This window comes from Pseudophryne corroboree (assembly GCF_028390025.1).
Source record: "Pseudophryne corroboree isolate aPseCor3 chromosome 3 unlocalized genomic scaffold, aPseCor3.hap2 SUPER_3_unloc_67, whole genome shotgun sequence".
In the NCBI taxonomy this organism is placed as follows: domain Eukaryota; kingdom Metazoa; phylum Chordata; class Amphibia; order Anura; family Myobatrachidae; genus Pseudophryne; species Pseudophryne corroboree.
The window spans coordinates 456,566-475,933 of record NW_026967560.1 but is presented as its reverse complement, the minus strand read 5'-3'; the positions used below and the strand labels follow the sequence as shown (position 1 = coordinate 475,933).

At 48.5% G+C, this 19,368-nt stretch overlaps 1 protein-coding gene across 1 annotated transcript in view; it reads right to left on the bottom strand.

Annotated features, from left to right (window-relative positions):
* The window catches only part of FAM204A (family with sequence similarity 204 member A), a 121,453-nt gene that overhangs the window by 38,807 nt on the left and 63,278 nt on the right, over positions 1-19,368 (bottom strand). The gene's annotated exons all lie outside the window — the stretch shown is intronic.

Sequence of the window (19,368 nt, the reverse complement as noted above, 5' to 3'; positions counted from 1 at the left end):
ATCCGGACTGTACATACAATGCTGTGTGTAACATAAGATCACTGGCAGTACATGCTGCAGCATCCGGACTGTACATACAATGCTGTTTGTAACATAAAATCACCGGCAGTACATGCTGCAGCAGCCGGACTGTACACACAATGCAGTCAGTAACATAAGTTCAGCAGCAGTACATGCTCCAGCAGCCGGACTGTACATACAATGCTGTGTGTAACATAAGATCACCGGCAGTACATGCTCCAGCAGCCGGACTGTACACACAATGCTGCCTGTAACATAAGATCAGCGGCAGTACATGCTGCAGCATCCGGACTGTACATACAATGCTGTGTGTAACATAAGATCACCGGCAGTACATGCTGCAGCATCCGGACTGTACACACAATGCTGTCTGTAACATAAGATCACCGGCAGTACATGCTCCAGCATCCGGACTGTACTCACAATGTTGCCTGTAACATAAGATCACCGGCAGTACATGCTCCAGCAGCCGGACTGTACACACAATGCTGTCTGTAACATAAGATCACCGGCAGTACATGCTCCAGCAGCCGGACTGTACATACAATGCTGTCTGTAACATAAGATCACCGGCAGTACATGCTGCAGCAGCCGGACTGTACACACAATGCTGCCTGTAACATAAGATCAGTGGCAGTACATGCTCCAGCATCCGGACTGTACATACAATGCTGTGTGTAACATAAGATCACCGCCAGTACATGCTCCAGCATCCGGACTGTACATACAATGCTGTCTGTAACATAAGATCACCGGCAGTACATGCTCCAGCAGCCGGACTGTACATACAATGCTGTCTGTAACATAAGATCACCGGCAGTACATGCTGCAGCAGCCGGACTGTACACACAATGCTGCCTGTAACATAAGATCAGTGGCAGTACATGCTGCAACATCCGGACTGTACATACAATGCTGTCTGTAACATAAGATCACCGGCAGTACATGCTCCAGCAGCCGGACTGTACATACAATGCTGTCTGTAACATAAGATCAGTGGCAGTACATGCTCCAGCATCCGGACTGGACACACAATGCTGCCTGTAACATAAGATCAGCGGCAGTACATGCTGCAGCAGCCGGACTGTACATACAATGCTGTATGTAACATAAGATCACCGGCAGTACATGCTCCAGCAGCCGGACTGTACATACAATGCGGTCTGTAACATAAGATCAGCGGCAGTACATGCTGCAGCATCCGGACTGTACACACAATGCTGTCTGTAACATAAGATCAGTGGCAGTACATGCTGCAGCAGCCGGACTGTACATACAATGCTGTCTGTAACATAAGATCAGTGGCAGTACATGCTCCAGCAGCCGGACTGTACATACAATGCTGTCTGTAACATAAGATAAGCGGCAGTACATGCTCCAGCATCCGGACTGTACACACAATGCTGTGTGTAACATAAGATCACCGGCAGTACATGCTGCAGCAGCCGGACTGTACACACAATGCTGTATGTAACATAAGATCAGCGGCAGTACATGCTGCAGCAGCCGGACTGTACATACAATGCTGTATGTAACATAAGATCACCGGCAGTACATGCTCCAGCAGCCGGACTGTACATACAATGCTGTATGTAACATAAGAACAGCGGCAGTACATGCTCCAGCATCCGGACTGTACACACAATGCTGTCTGTAACATAAGATCAGCGGCAGTACATGCTGCAGCAGCCGGACTGTACATACAATGCTGTGTGTAACATAAGATCACCGGCAGTTCATGCTCCAGCAGCCGGACTGTACACACAATGCTGTCTATAACATAAGATCAGCGGCAGTTCATGCTCTAGCAGCCGGACTGTACATACAATGCTGTCTGTAACATAAGATCAGTGGCAGTACATGCTGCAGCAGCCGGACTGTACATACAATGCTGTCTGTAACATAAGATCACCGGCAGTTCATGCTCCAGCAGCCGGACTGTGCATACAATGCTGTCTGTAACATAAGATCAGTGGCAGTACATGCTGCAGCAGCCGGACTGTACACACAATGCTGTCTGTAACATAAGATCACCGGCAGTACATGCTCCAGCAGCCGGACTGTACATACAATGCTGTCTGTAACATAAGATCAGTGGCAGTACATGCTCCAGCAGCCGGACTGTACACACAATGATGTCTGTAACATAAGATCACCGGCAGTAAATGCTCCAGCAGCCGGACTGTACATACAATGCTGTCTGTAACATAAGATCAGTGGCAGTACATGCTCCAGCAGCCGGACTGTACATACAATGCTGTCTGTAACACAAGATCACCGGCAGTACATGCTGCAGCATCCGGACTGTACATACAATGCTGTGTGTAACATAAGATCACTGGCAGTACATGCTGCAGCATCCGGACTGTACATACAATGCTGTTTGTAACATAAAATCACCGGCAGTACATGCTGCAGCAGCCGGACTGTACACACAATGCAGTCAGTAACATAAGTTCAGCAGCAGTACATGCTCCAGCAGCCGGACTGTACATACAATGCTGTGTGTAACATAAGATCACCGGCAGTACATGCTCCAGCAGCCGGACTGTACACACAATGCTGCCTGTAACATAAGATCACCGGCAGTACATGCTGCAGCATCCGGACTGTACATACAATGCTGTGTGTAACATAAGATCACTGGCAGTACATGCTGCAGCATCCGGACTGTACATACAATGCTGTTTGTAACATAAAATCACCGGCAGTACATGCTGCAGCAGCCGGACTGTACACACAATGCTGTGTGTAACATAAGATCAGCGGCAGTACATGCTCCAGCAGCCGGACTGTACATACAATGCTGTATGTAACATAAGATCAGCAGCAGCACATGCTACAGCAGCCGGACTGTACACACAATGCTGTCTGTAACATAAGAACAGCGGCAGTACATGCTCCAGCATCCAGACTGTACACACAATGCTGTCTGTAACATAAGATCAGCGGCAGTACATGCTGCAGCAGCCGGACTGTACATACAATGCTGTGTGTAACATAAGATCAGCGGCAGTTAATGCTCCAGCAGCTGGACTGTACATACAATGCTGTCTGTAACATAAGATCAGTGGCAGTACATGCTGCAGCAGCCGGACTGTACATACAATGCTGTCTGTAACATAAGATCACCGGCAGATCATGCTCCAGCAGCCGGACTGTGCATACAATGCTGTCTGTAACATAAGATCACCGGCAGTACATGCTGCAGCATCCGGACTGTACATACAATGCTGTTTGTAACATAAAATCACCGGCAGTACATGCTGCAGCAGCCGGACTGTACACACAATGCAGTCAGTAACATAAGTTCAGCAGCAGTACATGCTCCAGCAGCCGGACTGTACATACAATGCTGTGTGTAACATAAGATCACCGGCAGTACATGCTCCAGCAGCCGGACTGTACACACAATGCTGCCTGTAACATAAGATCAGCGGCAGTACATGCTGCAGCATCCGGACTGTACATACAATGCTGTGTGTAACATAAGATCACCGGCAGTACATGCTGCAGCATCCGGACTGTACACACAATGCTGTCTGTAACATAAGATCACCGGCAGTACATGCTCCAGCATCCGGACTGTACTCACAATGTTGCCTGTAACATAAGATCACTGGCAGTACATGCTCCAGCATCCGGACTGTACATACAATGCTGTCTGTAACATAAGATCACCGGCAGTACATGCTCCAGCAGCCGGACTGTACATACAATGCTGTGTGTAACATAAGATCAGCGGCAGTACATGCTCCAGCAGCCGGACTGTACATACAATGCTGTATGTAACATAAGATCAGCAGCAGCACATGCTACAGCAGCCGGACTGTACACACAATGCTGTCTGTAACATAAGATCAGCGGCAGTACATGCTGCAGCAGCCGGACTGTACATACAATGCTGTGTGTAACATAAGATCACCGGCAGTTCATGCTCCAGCAGCCGGACTGTACACACAATGCTGTCTATAACATAAGATCAGCGGCAGTTCATGCTCTAGCAGCCGGACTGTACATACAATGCTGTCTGTAACATAAGATCAGTGGCAGTACATGCTGCAGCAGCCGGACTGTACATACAATGCTGTCTGTAACATAAGATCACCGGCAGTTCATGCTCCAGCAGCCGGACTGTGCATACAATGCTGTCTGTAACATAAGATCAGTGGCAGTACATGCTGCAGCAGCCGGACTGTACACACAATGCTGTCTGTAACATAAGATCACCGGCAGTACATGCTCCAGCAGCCGGACTGTACATACAATGCTGTCTGTAACATAAGATCAGTGGCAGTACATGCTCCAGCAGCCGGACTGTACACACAATGATGTCTGTAACATAAGATCACCGGCAGTAAATGCTCCAGCAGCCGGACTGTACATACAATGCTGTCTGTAACATAAGATCAGTGGCAGTACATGCTCCAGCAGCCGGACTGTACATACAATGCTGTCTGTAACACAAGATCACCGGCAGTACATGCTGCAGCATCCGGACTGTACATACAATGCTGTGTGTAACATAAGATCACTGGCAGTACATGCTGCAGCATCCGGACTGTACATACAATGCTGTTTGTAACATAAAATCACCGGCAGTACATGCTGCAGCAGCCGGACTGTACACACAATGCAGTCAGTAACATAAGTTCAGCAGCAGTACATGCTCCAGCAGCCGGACTGTACATACAATGCTGTGTGTAACATAAGATCACCGGCAGTACATGCTCCAGCAGCCGGACTGTACACACAATGCTGCCTGTAACATAAGATCACCGGCAGTACATGCTGCAGCATCCGGACTGTACATACAATGCTGTGTGTAACATAAGATCACCGGCAGTACATGCTGCAGCATCCGGACTGTACACACAATGCTGTCTGTAACATAAGATCACCGGCAGTACATGCTCCAGCATCCGGACTGTACTCACAATGTTGCCTGTAACATAAGATCACCGGCAGTACATGCTCCAGCAGCCGGACTGTACACACAATGCTGTCTGTAACATAAGATCACCGGCAGTACATGCTCCAGCAGCCGGACTGTACATACAATGCTGTCTGTAACATAAGATCACCGGCAGTACATGCTGCAGCAGCCGGACTGTACACACAATGCTGCCTGTAACATAAGATCAGTGGCAGTACATGCTCCAGCATCCGGACTGTACATACAATGCTGTGTGTAACATAAGATCACCGCCAGTACATGCTCCAGCATCCGGACTGTACATACAATGCTGTCTGTAACATAAGATCACCGGCAGTACATGCTCCAGCAGCCGGACTGTACATACAATGCTGTCTGTAACATAAGATCACCGGCAGTACATGCTGCAGCAGCCGGACTGTACACACAATGCTGCCTGTAACATAAGATCAGTGGCAGTACATGCTGCAACATCCGGACTGTACATACAATGCTGTCTGTAACATAAGATCACCGGCAGTACATGCTCCAGCAGCCGGACTGTACATACAATGCTGTCTGTAACATAAGATCAGTGGCAGTACATGCTCCAGCATCCGGACTGGACACACAATGCTGCCTGTAACATAAGATCAGCGGCAGTACATGCTGCAGCAGCCGGACTGTACATACAATGCTGTATGTAACATAAGATCACCGGCAGTACATGCTCCAGCAGCCGGACTGTACATACAATGCGGTCTGTAACATAAGATCAGCGGCAGTACATGCTGCAGCATCCGGACTGTACACACAATGCTGTCTGTAACATAAGATCAGTGGCAGTACATGCTGCAGCAGCCGGACTGGACACACAATGCTGTCTGTAACATAAGATCAGTGGCAGTACATGCTGCAGCAGCCGGACTGTACATACAATGCTGTCTGTAACATAAGATCAGTGGCAGTACATGCTCCAGCAGCCGGACTGTACATACAATGCTGTCTGTAACATAAGATAAGCGGCAGTACATGCTCCAGCATCCGGACTGTACACACAATGCTGTGTGTAACATAAGATCACCGGCAGTACATGCTGCAGCAGCCGGACTGTACACACAATGCTGTATGTAACATAAGATCAGCGGCAGTACATGCTGCAGCAGCCGGACTGTACATACAATGCTGTATGTAACATAAGATCACCGGCAGTACATGCTCCAGCAGCCGGACTGTACATACAATGCTGTATGTAACATAAGAACAGCGGCAGTACATGCTCCAGCATCCGGACTGTACACACAATGCTGTCTGTAACATAAGATCAGCGGCAGTACATGCTGCAGCAGCCGGACTGTACATACAATGCTGTGTGTAACATAAGATCACCGGCAGTTCATGCTCCAGCAGCCGGACTGTACACACAATGCTGTCTATAACATAAGATCAGCGGCAGTTCATGCTCTAGCAGCCGGACTGTACATACAATGCTGTCTGTAACATAAGATCAGTGGCAGTACATGCTGCAGCAGCCGGACTGTACATACAATGCTGTCTGTAACATAAGATCACCGGCAGTTCATGCTCCAGCAGCCGGACTGTGCATACAATGCTGTCTGTAACATAAGATCAGTGGCAGTACATGCTGCAGCAGCCGGACTGTACACACAATGCTGTCTGTAACATAAGATCACCGGCAGTACATGCTCCAGCAGCCGGACTGTACATACAATGCTGTCTGTAACATAAGATCAGTGGCAGTACATGCTCCAGCAGCCGGACTGTACACACAATGATGTCTGTAACATAAGATCACCGGCAGTAAATGCTCCAGCAGCCGGACTGTACATACAATGCTGTCTGTAACATAAGATCAGTGGCAGTACATGCTCCAGCAGCCGGACTGTACATACAATGCTGTCTGTAACACAAGATCACCGGCAGTACATGCTGCAGCATCCGGACTGTACATACAATGCTGTGTGTAACATAAGATCACTGGCAGTACATGCTGCAGCATCCGGACTGTACATACAATGCTGTTTGTAACATAAAATCACTGGCAGTACATGCTGCAGCAGCCGGACTGTACACACAATGCAGTCAGTAACATAAGTTCAGCAGCAGTACATGCTCCAGCAGCCGGACTGTACATACAATGCTGTGTGTAACATAAGATCACCGGCAGTACATGCTCCAGCAGCCGGACTGTACACACAATGCTGCCTGTAACATAAGATCAGCGGCAGTACATGCTGCAGCATCCGGACTGTACATACAATGCTGTGTGTAACATAAGATCACCGGCAGTACATGCTGCAGCATCCGGACTGTACACACAATGCTGTCTGTAACATAAGATCACCGGCAGTACATGCTCCAGCATCCGGACTGTACTCACAATGTTGCCTGTAACATAAGATCACCGGCAGTACATGCTCCAGCAGCCGGACTGTACACACAATGCTGTCTGTAACATAAGATCACCGGCAGTACATGCTCCAGCAGCCGGACTGTACATACAATGCTGTCTGTAACATAAGATCACCGGCAGTACATGCTGCAGCAGCCGGACTGTACACACAATGCTGCCTGTAACATAAGATCAGTGGCAGTACATGCTCCAGCATCCGGACTGTACATACAATGCTGTGTGTAACATAAGATCACCGCCAGTACATGCTCCAGCATCCGGACTGTACATACAATGCTGTCTGTAACATAAGATCACCGGCAGTACATGCTCCAGCAGCCGGACTGTACATACAATGCTGTCTGTAACATAAGATCAGTGGCAGTACATGCTGCAACATCCGGACTGTACATACAATGCTGTCTGTAACATAAGATCACCGGCAGTACATGCTCCAGCAGCCGGACTGTACATACAATGCTGTCTGTAACATAAGATCAGTGGCAGTACATGCTCCAGCATCCGGACTGGACACACAATGCTGCCTGTAACATAAGATCAGCGGCAGTACATGCTGCAGCAGCCGGACTGTACATACAATGCTGTATGTAACATAAGATCACCGGCAGTACATGCTCCAGCAGCCGGACTGTACATACAATGCGGTCTGTAACATAAGATCAGCGGCAGTACATGCTGCAGCATCCGGACTGTACACACAATGCTGTCTGTAACATAAGATCAGTGGCAGTACATGCTGCAGCAGCCGGACTGGACACACAATGCTGTCTGTAACATAAGATCAGTGGCAGTACATGCTGCAGCAGCCGGACTGTACATACAATGCTGTCTGTAACATAAGATCAGTGGCAGTACATGCTGCAGCAGCCGGACTGTACATACAATGCTGTCTGTAACATAAGATAAGCGGCAGTACATGCTCCAGCATCCGGACTGTACACACAATGCTGTGTGTAACATAAGATCAGTGGCAGTACATGCTCCAGCAGCCGGACTGTACATACAATGCTGTCTGTAACATAAGATCAGTGGCAGTACATGCTGCAACATCCGGACTGTACATACAATGCTGTCTGTAACATAAGATCACCGGCAGTACATGCTCCAGCAGCCGGACTGTACATACAATGCTGTCTGTAACATAAGATCAGTGGCAGTACATGCTCCAGCATCCGGACTGGACACACAATGCTGCCTGTAACATAAGATCAGCGGCAGTACATGCTGCAGCAGCCGGACTGTACATACAATGCTGTATGTAACATAAGATCACCGGCAGTACATGCTCCAGCAGCCGGACTGTACATACAATGCGGTCTGTAACATAAGATCAGCGGCAGTACATGCTGCAGCATCCGGACTGTACACACAATGCTGTCTGTAACATAAGATCAGTGGCAGTACATGCTGCAGCAGCCGGACAGGACACACAATGCTGTCTGTAACATAAGATCAGTGGCAGTACATGCTGCAGCAGCCGGACTGTACATACAATGCTGTCTGTAACATAAGATCAGTGGCAGTACATGCTGCAGCAGCCGGACTGTACATACAATGCTGTCTGTAACATAAGATAAGCGGCAGTACATGCTCCAGCATCCGGACTGTACACACAATGCTGTGTGTAACATAAGATCAGTGGCAGTACATGCTCCAGCAGCCGGACTGTACATACAATGCTGTCTGTAACATAAGATAAGCGGCAGTACATGCTCCAGCATCCGGACTGTACACACAATGCTGTGTGTAACATAAGATCACCGGCAGTACATGCTGCAGCAGCCGGACTGTACACACAATGCTGTATGTAACATAAGATCAGCGGCAGTACATGCTGCAGCAGCCGGACTGTACATACAATGCTGTATGTAACATAAGATCACCGGCAGTACATGCTCCAGCAGCCGGACTGTACATACAATGCTGTATGTAACATAAGATCACCGGCAGTACATGCTCCAGCAGCCGGACTGTACATACAATGCGGTCTGTAACATAAGATCAGCGGCAGTACATGCTGCAGCATCCGGACTGTACACACAATGCTGTCTGTAACATAAGATCAGTGGCAGTACATGCTCCAGCATCCGGACTGTACACACAATGCTGTCTGTAACATAAGATCACCGGCAGTACATGCTCCAGCAGCCGGACTGTACATACAATGCGGTCTGTAACATAAGATCAGCGGCAGTACATGCTGCAGCATCCGGACTGTACACACAATGCTGTCTGTAACATAAGATCAGTGGCAGTACATGCTCCAGCATCCGGACTGTACATACAATGCTGTGTGTAACATAAGATCAGTGGCAGTACATGCTGCAGCAGCCGGACTGGGCACACAATGCTGTCTGTAACATAAGATCAGTGGCAGTACATGCTGCAGCAGCCGGACTGTACACACAATGCGGTCTGTATCATAAGATCAGCGGCAGTACATGCTGCAGCATCCGGACTGTACACACAATGCTGTCTGTAACATAAGATCAGTGGCAGTACATGCTGCAGCAGCCGGACTGTACACACAATGCTGTCTGTAACATAAGATCAGTGGCAGTACATGATGCAGCAGCCGGACTGTACACACAATGCTGTCTGTAACATAAGATCAGTGGCAGTACATGCTCCAGCAGCCGGGCTGTACACACAATGCTGTCTGTAACATAAGATCACCGGCAGTACATGCTGCAGCATCCGGTCTGTACATACAATGCTGTCTGTAACATAAGATCAGTGGCAGTACATGCTCCAGCAGCCGGACTGTACACACAATGCTGTATGTAACATAAGATCAGCGGCAGTACATGCTCCAGCAGCCGGACTGTGCACACAATGCTGTGTGTAACATAAGATCAGCGGCAGTACATGCTGCAGCAGCCGGACTGTACATACAATGCTGTCTGTAACATAAGATCAGTGGCAGTACATGCTGCAGCAGCCGGACTGTACATACAATGCTGTCTGTAACATAAGATCAGCGGCAGTACATGCTCCAGCAGCCGGACTGTACATACAATGCTGTCTGTAACATAAGATCAGTGGCAGTACATGCTCCAGCATCCGGACTGGACACACAATGCTGCCTGTAACATAAGATCAGCGGCAGTACATGCTGCAGCAGCCGGACTGTACATACAATGCTGTATGTAACATAAGATCACCGGCAGTACATGCTCCAGCAGCCGGACTGTACATACAATGCGGTCTGTAACATAAGATCAGCGGCAGTACATGCTGCAGCATCCGGACTGTACACACAATGCTGTCTGTAACATAAGATCAGTGGCAGTACATGCTGCAGCAGCCGGACAGGACACACAATGCTGTCTGTAACATAAGATCAGTGGCAGTACATGCTGCAGCAGCCGGACTGTACATACAATGCTGTCTGTAACATAAGATCAGTGGCAGTACATGCTGCAGCAGCCGGACTGTACATACAATGCTGTCTGTAACATAAGATAAGCGGCAGTACATGCTCCAGCATCCGGACTGTACACACAATGCTGTGTGTAACATAAGATCAGTGGCAGTACATGCTCCAGCAGCCGGACTGTACATACAATGCTGTCTGTAACATAAGATAAGCGGCAGTACATGCTCCAGCATCCGGACTGTACACACAATGCTGTGTGTAACATAAGATCACCGGCAGTACATGCTGCAGCAGCCGGACTGTACACACAATGCTGTATGTAACATAAGATCAGCGGCAGTACATGCTGCAGCAGCCGGACTGTACATACAATGCTGTATGTAACATAAGATCACCGGCAGTACATGCTCCAGCAGCCGGACTGTACATACAATGCTGTATGTAACATAAGATCACCGGCAGTACATGCTCCAGCAGCCGGACTGTACATACAATGCGGTCTGTAACATAAGATCAGCGGCAGTACATGCTGCAGCATCCGGACTGTACACACAATGCTGTCTGTAACATAAGATCAGTGGCAGTACATGCTCCAGCATCCGGACTGTACACACAATGCTGTCTGTAACATAAGATCACCGGCAGTACATGCTCCAGCAGCCGGACTGTACATACAATGCGGTCTGTAACATAAGATCAGCGGCAGTACATGCTGCAGCATCCGGACTGTACACACAATGCTGTCTGTAACATAAGATCAGTGGCAGTACATGCTCCAGCATCCGGACTGTACATACAATGCTGTGTGTAACATAAGATCAGTGGCAGTACATGCTGCAGCAGCCGGACTGGGCACACAATGCTGTCTGTAACATAAGATCAGTGGCAGTACATGCTGCAGCAGCCGGACTGTACACACAATGCGGTCTGTATCATAAGATCAGCGGCAGTACATGCTGCAGCATCCGGACTGTACACACAATGCTGTCTGTAACATAAGATCAGTGGCAGTACATGCTGCAGCAGCCGGACTGTACACACAATGCTGTCTGTAACATAAGATCAGTGGCAGTACATGATGCAGCAGCCGGACTGTACACACAATGCTGTCTGTAACATAAGATCAGTGGCAGTACATGCTCCAGCAGCCGGGCTGTACACACAATGCTGTCTGTAACATAAGATCACCGGCAGTACATGCTGCAGCATCCGGTCTGTACATACAATGCTGTCTGTAACATAAGATCAGTGGCAGTACATGCTCCAGCAGCCGGACTGTACACACAATGCTGTATGTAACATAAGATCAGCGGCAGTACATGCTCCAGCAGCCGGACTGTGCACACAATGCTGTGTGTAACATAAGATCAGCGGCAGTACATGCTGCAGCAGCCGGACTGTACATACAATGCTGTCTGTAACATAAGATCAGTGGCAGTACATGCTGCAGCAGCCGGACTGTACATACAATGCTGTCTGTAACATAAGATCAGCGGCAGTACATGCTCCAGCAGCCGGACTGTACATACAATGCTGTCTGTAACATAAGATCAGTGGCAGTACATGCTGCAGCAGCCGGACTGTACATACAATGCTCTCTGTAACATAAGATCAGTGGCAGTACATGCTGCAGCATCCGGACTGTACATACAATGCTGTGTGTAACATAAGATCAGTGGCAGTACATGCTGCAGCAGCCGGACTGTACATACAATGCTGTCTGTAACATAAGATCACCGGCAGTACATGCTCCAGCAGCCGGACTGTACATACAATGCTGTCTGTAACATAAGATCACCGGCAGTACATGCTGCAGCAGCCGGACTGTACACACAATGCTGCCTGTAACATAAGATCAGTGGCAGTACATGCTGCAACATCCGGACTGTACATACAATGCTGTCTGTAACATAAGATCACCGGCAGTACATGCTCCAGCAGCCGGACTGTACATACAATGCTGTCTGTAACATAAGATCAGTGGCAGTACATGCTCCAGCATCCGGACTGGACACACAATGCTGCCTGTAACATAAGATCAGCGGCAGTACATGCTGCAGCAGCCGGACTGTACATACAATGCTGTATGTAACATAAGATCACCGGCAGTACATGCTCCAGCAGCCGGACTGTACATACAATGCGGTCTGTAACATAAGATCAGCGGCAGTACATGCTGCAGCATCCGGACTGTACACACAATGCTGTCTGTAACATAAGATCAGTGGCAGTACATGCTGCAGCAGCCGGACTGGACACACAATGCTGTCTGTAACATAAGATCAGTGGCAGTACATGCTGCAGCAGCCGGACTGTACATACAATGCTGTCTGTAACATAAGATCAGTGGCAGTACATGCTCCAGCAGCCGGACTGTACATACAATGCTGTCTGTAACATAAGATAAGCGGCAGTACATGCTCCAGCATCCGGACTGTACACACAATGCTGTGTGTAACATAAGATCACCGGCAGTACATGCTGCAGCAGCCGGACTGTACACACAATGCTGTATGTAACATAAGATCAGCGGCAGTACATGCTGCAGCAGCCGGACTGTACATACAATGCTGTATGTAACATAAGATCACCGGCAGTACATGCTCCAGCAGCCGGACTGTACATACAATGCTGTATGTAACATAAGAACAGCGGCAGTACATGCTCCAGCATCCGGACTGTACACACAATGCTGTCTGTAACATAAGATCAGCGGCAGTACATGCTGCAGCAGCCGGACTGTACATACAATGCTGTGTGTAACATAAGATCACCGGCAGTTCATGCTCCAGCAGCCGGACTGTACACACAATGCTGTCTATAACATAAGATCAGCGGCAGTTCATGCTCTAGCAGCCGGACTGTACATACAATGCTGTCTGTAACATAAGATCAGTGGCAGTACATGCTGCAGCAGCCGGACTGTACATACAATGCTGTCTGTAACATAAGATCACCGGCAGTTCATGCTCCAGCAGCCGGACTGTGCATACAATGCTGTCTGTAACATAAGATCAGTGGCAGTACATGCTGCAGCAGCCGGACTGTACACACAATGCTGTCTGTAACATAAGATCACCGGCAGTACATGCTCCAGCAGCCGGACTGTACATACAATGCTGTCTGTAACATAAGATCAGTGGCAGTACATGCTCCAGCAGCCGGACTGTACACACAATGATGTCTGTAACATAAGATCACCGGCAGTAAATGCTCCAGCAGCCGGACTGTACATACAATGCTGTCTGTAACATAAGATCAGTGGCAGTACATGCTCCAGCAGCCGGACTGTACATACAATGCTGTCTGTAACACAAGATCACCGGCAGTACATGCTGCAGCATCCGGACTGTACATACAATGCTGTGTGTAACATAAGATCACTGGCAGTACATGCTGCAGCATCCGGACTGTACATACAATGCTGTTTGTAACATAAAATCACCGGCAGTACATGCTGCAGCAGCCGGACTGTACACACAATGCAGTCAGTAACATAAGTTCAGCAGCAGTACATGCTCCAGCAGCCGGACTGTACATACAATGCTGTGTGTAACATAAGATCACCGGCAGTACATGCTCCAGCAGCCGGACTGTACACACAATGCTGCCTGTAACATAAGATCAGCGGCAGTACATGCTGCAGCATCCGGACTGTACATACAATGCTGTGTGTAACATAAGATCACCGGCAGTACATGCTGCAGCATCCGGACTGTACACACAATGCTGTCTGTAACATAAGATCACCGGCAGTACATGCTCCAGCATCCGGACTGTACTCACAATGTTGCCTGTAACATAAGATCACCGGCAGTACATGCTCCAGCAGCCGGACTGTACACACAATGCTGTCTGTAACATAAGATCACCGGCAGTACATGCTGCAGCAGCCGGACTGTACACACAATGCTGCCTGTAACATAAGATCAGTGGCAGTACATGCTCCAGCATCCGGACTGTACATACAATGCTGTGTGTAACATAAGATCACCGCCAGTACATGCTCCAGCATCCGGACTGTACATACAATGCTGTCTGTAACATAAGATCACCGGCAGTACATGCTCCAGCAGCCGGACTGTACATACAATGCTGTCTGTAACATAAGATCACCGGCAGTACATGCTGCAGCAGCCGGACTGTACACACAATGCTGCCTGTAACATAAGATCAGTGGCAGTACATGCTGCAACATCCGGACTGTACATACAATGCTGTCTGTAACATAAGATCACCGGCAGTACATGCTCCAGCAGCCGGACTGTACATACAATGCTGTCTGTAACATAAGATCAGTGGCAGTACATGCTCCAGCATCCGGACTGGACACACAATGCTGCCTGTAACATAAGATCAGCGGCAGTACATGCTGCAGCAGCCGGACTGTACATACAATGCTGTATGTAACATAAGATCACCGGCAGTACATGCTCCAGCAGCCGGACTGTACATACAATGCGGTCTGTAACATAAGATCAGCGGCAGTACATGCTGCAGCATCCGGACTGTACACACAATGCTGTCTGTAACATAAGATCAGTGGCAGTACATGCTGCAGCAGCCGGACTGGACACACAATGCTGTCTGTAACATAAGATCAGTGGCAGTACATGCTGCAGCAGCCGGACTGTACATACAATGCTGTCTGTAACATAAGATCAGTGGCAGTACATGCTCCAGCAGCCGGACTGTACATACAATGCTGTCTGTAACATAAGATAAGCGGCAGTACATGCTCCAGCATCCGGACTGTACACACAATGCTGTGTGTAACATAAGATCACCGGCAGTACATGCTGCAGCAGCCGGACTGTACACACAATGCTGTATGTAACATAAGATCAGCGGCAGTACATGCTGCAGCAGCCGGACTGTACATACAATGCTGTATGTAACATAAGATCACCGGCAGTACATGCTCCAGCAGCCGGACTGTACATACAATGCTGATTGTAACATAAGATCAGCGGCAGTACATGCTGCAGCAGCCGGACTGTACACACAATGCTGTATGTAACATAAGATCAGCGGCAGTACATGCTGCAGCAGCCGGACTGTACATACAATGCTGTATGTAACATAAGATCACCGGCAGTACATGCTCCAGCAGCCGGACTGTACATACAATGCGGTCTGTAACATAAGATCAGCGGCAGTACATGCTGCAGCATCCGGACTGTACACACAATGCTGTCTGTAACATAAGATCAGTGGCAGTACATGCTCCAGCATCCGGACTGTACACACAATGCTGTCTGTAACATAAGATCACCGGCAGTACATGCTCCAGCAGCCGGACTGTACATACAATGCGGTCTGTAACATAAGATCAGCGGCAGTACATGCTGCAGCATCCGGACTGTACACACAATGCTGTCTGTAACATAAGATCAGTGGCAGTACATGCTCCAGCATCCGGACTGTACATACAATGCTGTGTGTAACATAAGATCAGTGGCAGTACATGCTGCAGCAGCCGGACTGGGCACACAATGCTGTCTGTAACATAAGATCAGTGGCAGTACATGCTGCAGCAGCCGGACTGTACACACAATGCGGTCTGTAACATAAGATCAGCGGCAGTACATGCTGCAGCATCCGGACTGTACACACAATGCTGTCTGTAACATAAGATCAGTGGCAGTACATGCTGCAGCAGCCGGACTGTACACACAATGCTGTCTGTAACATAAGATCAGTGGCAGTACATGCTGCAGCAGCCGGACTGTACACACAATGCTGTCTGTAACATAAGATCAGTGGCAGTACATGCTCCAGCAGCCGGGCTGTACACACAATGCTGTCTGTAACATAAGATCACCGGCAGTACATGCTGCAGCATCCGGTCTGTACATACAATGCTGTCTGTAACATAAGATCAGTGGCAGTACATGCTCCAGCAGCCGGACTGTACACACAATGCTGTATGTAACATAAGATCAGCGGCAGTACATGCTCCAGCAGCCGGACTGTGCACACAATGCTGTGTGTAACATAAGATCAGCGGCAGTACATGCTGCAGCAGCCGGACTGTACATACAATGCTGTCTGTAACATAAGATCAGTGGCAGTACATGCTGCAGCAGCCGGACTGTACATACAATGCTGTCTGTAACATAAGATCAGCGGCAGTACATGCTCCAGCAGCCGGACTGTACATACAATGCTGTCTGTAACATAAGATCAGTGGCAGTACATGCTGCAGCAGCCGGACTGTACATACAATGCTCTCTGTAACATAAGATCAGTGGCAGTACATGCTGCAGCAGCCGGACTGTACATACAATGCTGTCTGTAACATAAGATCAGTGGCAGTACATGCTGCAGCAGCCGGACTGTACATACAATGCTGTCTGTAACATAAGATCAGTGGCAGTACATGCTGCAGCAGCCGGACTGTACACACAATGCTGTCTGTAACATAAGATCAGTGGCAGTACATGCTGCAACATCCGGACTGTACATACAATGCTGTCTAACATAAGATCACCGGCAGTACATGCTCCAGCATCCGGACTGTACATACAATGCTGTCTGTAACATAAGATCAGTGGCAGTACATGCTCCAGCAGCCGGACTTGTACATACAATGCTGTGTGTAACATAAGATCAGTGGCAGTACATGCTCCAGCAGCCGGACTGTACACACAATGCTGTATGTAACATAAGATCACCGGCAGTACATGCTCCAGCAGCCGGACTGTACATACAATGCTGTGTGTAACATAAGATCACCGGCAGTACATGCTGCAGCATCCGGACTGTACATACAATGCTGTCTGTAACATAAGATCAGTGGCAGTACATGCTCCAGCATCCGGACTGTACACACAATGCTGTCTGTAACATAAGATCACCGGCAGTACATGCTCCAGCAGCCGGACTGTACACACAATGCTGTGTGTAACATAAGATCAGCGGCAGTACATGCTCCAGCAGCCGGACTGTACACACAATGCTGTCTATAACATAAGATCAGCGGCAGTACATGCTCCAGCAGCCGGACTGTACATACAATGCTGTGTGTAACATAAGATCAGCGGCAGTTCATGCTCCAGCAGCCGGACTGTACATACAATGCTGTCTATAACATAAGATCAGTGGCAGTACATGCTCCAGCATCCGGACTGTACACACAATGCAGTCAGTAACATAAGATCACCGGCAGTACATGCTCCAGCAGCCGGACTGTACATACAATGCTGTCTGTAACATAAGATCACCGGCAGTACATGCTCCAGCATCCGGACTGTACACACAATGCTGTCTGTAACATAAGATCACCGACAGTACATGCTCCAGCAGCCGGACTGTACATACAATGCTGTCTGTAACATAAGATCACCGGCAGTACATGCTCCAGCAGCCGGACTGTACATACAATGCTGCCTGTAACATAAGATCACTTACAATACACAATTTTATTCTCCCCACTGGTTTATAAAACGTTACTCAGAGAGGAAGTGGGAGAGGGGTGGTCAGTTCTACAGTATCATGTCTGTTCCCCAGCACCACTAATGTACACAACAGGGGGCCACGTAGAGTGCTGCTGGGACTACATGTGCTATGGACACAGTGTTATTCTACACAAGAAAATGTACAGGGACCAGGGGAATGGAGTGATGCCCAGTCACCGGTCCTGGCATCATATGCAGTGTGGCACCATGCTTCTCATCCTCTATCACACACCAACACTCAGGAGAGGAAGCTGAACAGGTGCCCCATACAGACTCTTCCCGACACATCAATGGCAACACAACCTGCACCAATTGACCACGCTAGCCGCAGCTAGTTGCAGTGTACGACCGCTCCCATTTCTTTCAACGGGAGTGGATGAGTGGGGAGTGGAATATTTATTTATTAACTATTTCTTATATAGCGCAGCATATTCCACTGCGCTTTACAACTGGACACAACAGTGAAAAACAAAACTGGGTAATAACAGTCATAGAGGTAGGAGGGCCCTGCTGGCAATCTTACATACACATTAGCATACACAAGGACAGGTGCTATTTATTAAATAATGGTCCTGCCAGATTACAAAGGTTCTTGGTGGGCTGCATGATATCACATCACAGCAGTGATGAACCAGGGTCAGGAGGAAGGGCACGTGAAGAAAGAAAGTGTGAGTATATATGTGGACTGTACAGAGAGGGTGTAATTAGATAGGAAAGCTATGAATGTAATGTGAGCGGTTCTGGGATGTGATAAGCTGTCTGAAGAGGGGAGTTTTCAGGGAACGCTTGAAGGTTTGGAGACTAGAGGTAAGTCTTATTGTGCATGGGAGGGCATTCCACAGAGTGGGTGCAGCCTGGAGAAAGTCCTGCATCGTGCAGGGGAGCGAGTAATGCGTGTGGATGAGAGACGTAGATCTTGTGAAGAGCGAAGAGGTCGGGTTGAGAGATATTATGAGATGAGGGAAGAGATGTATGTTGGTGTAGTTTGGTTAATGGCCTTGTATGTAAGTAACAGTATTTTATATTTAATACGGTAGAATACCGGTAACCAATGGAGGGACTGACAGAGCGGATCTGCAGACGATGAACGTCTAGCGAGGAAGATTAGCCACACAGCTGCAGTCAGAATGGATTGTAGTGGTGAGAGTCTCTTCTTGGG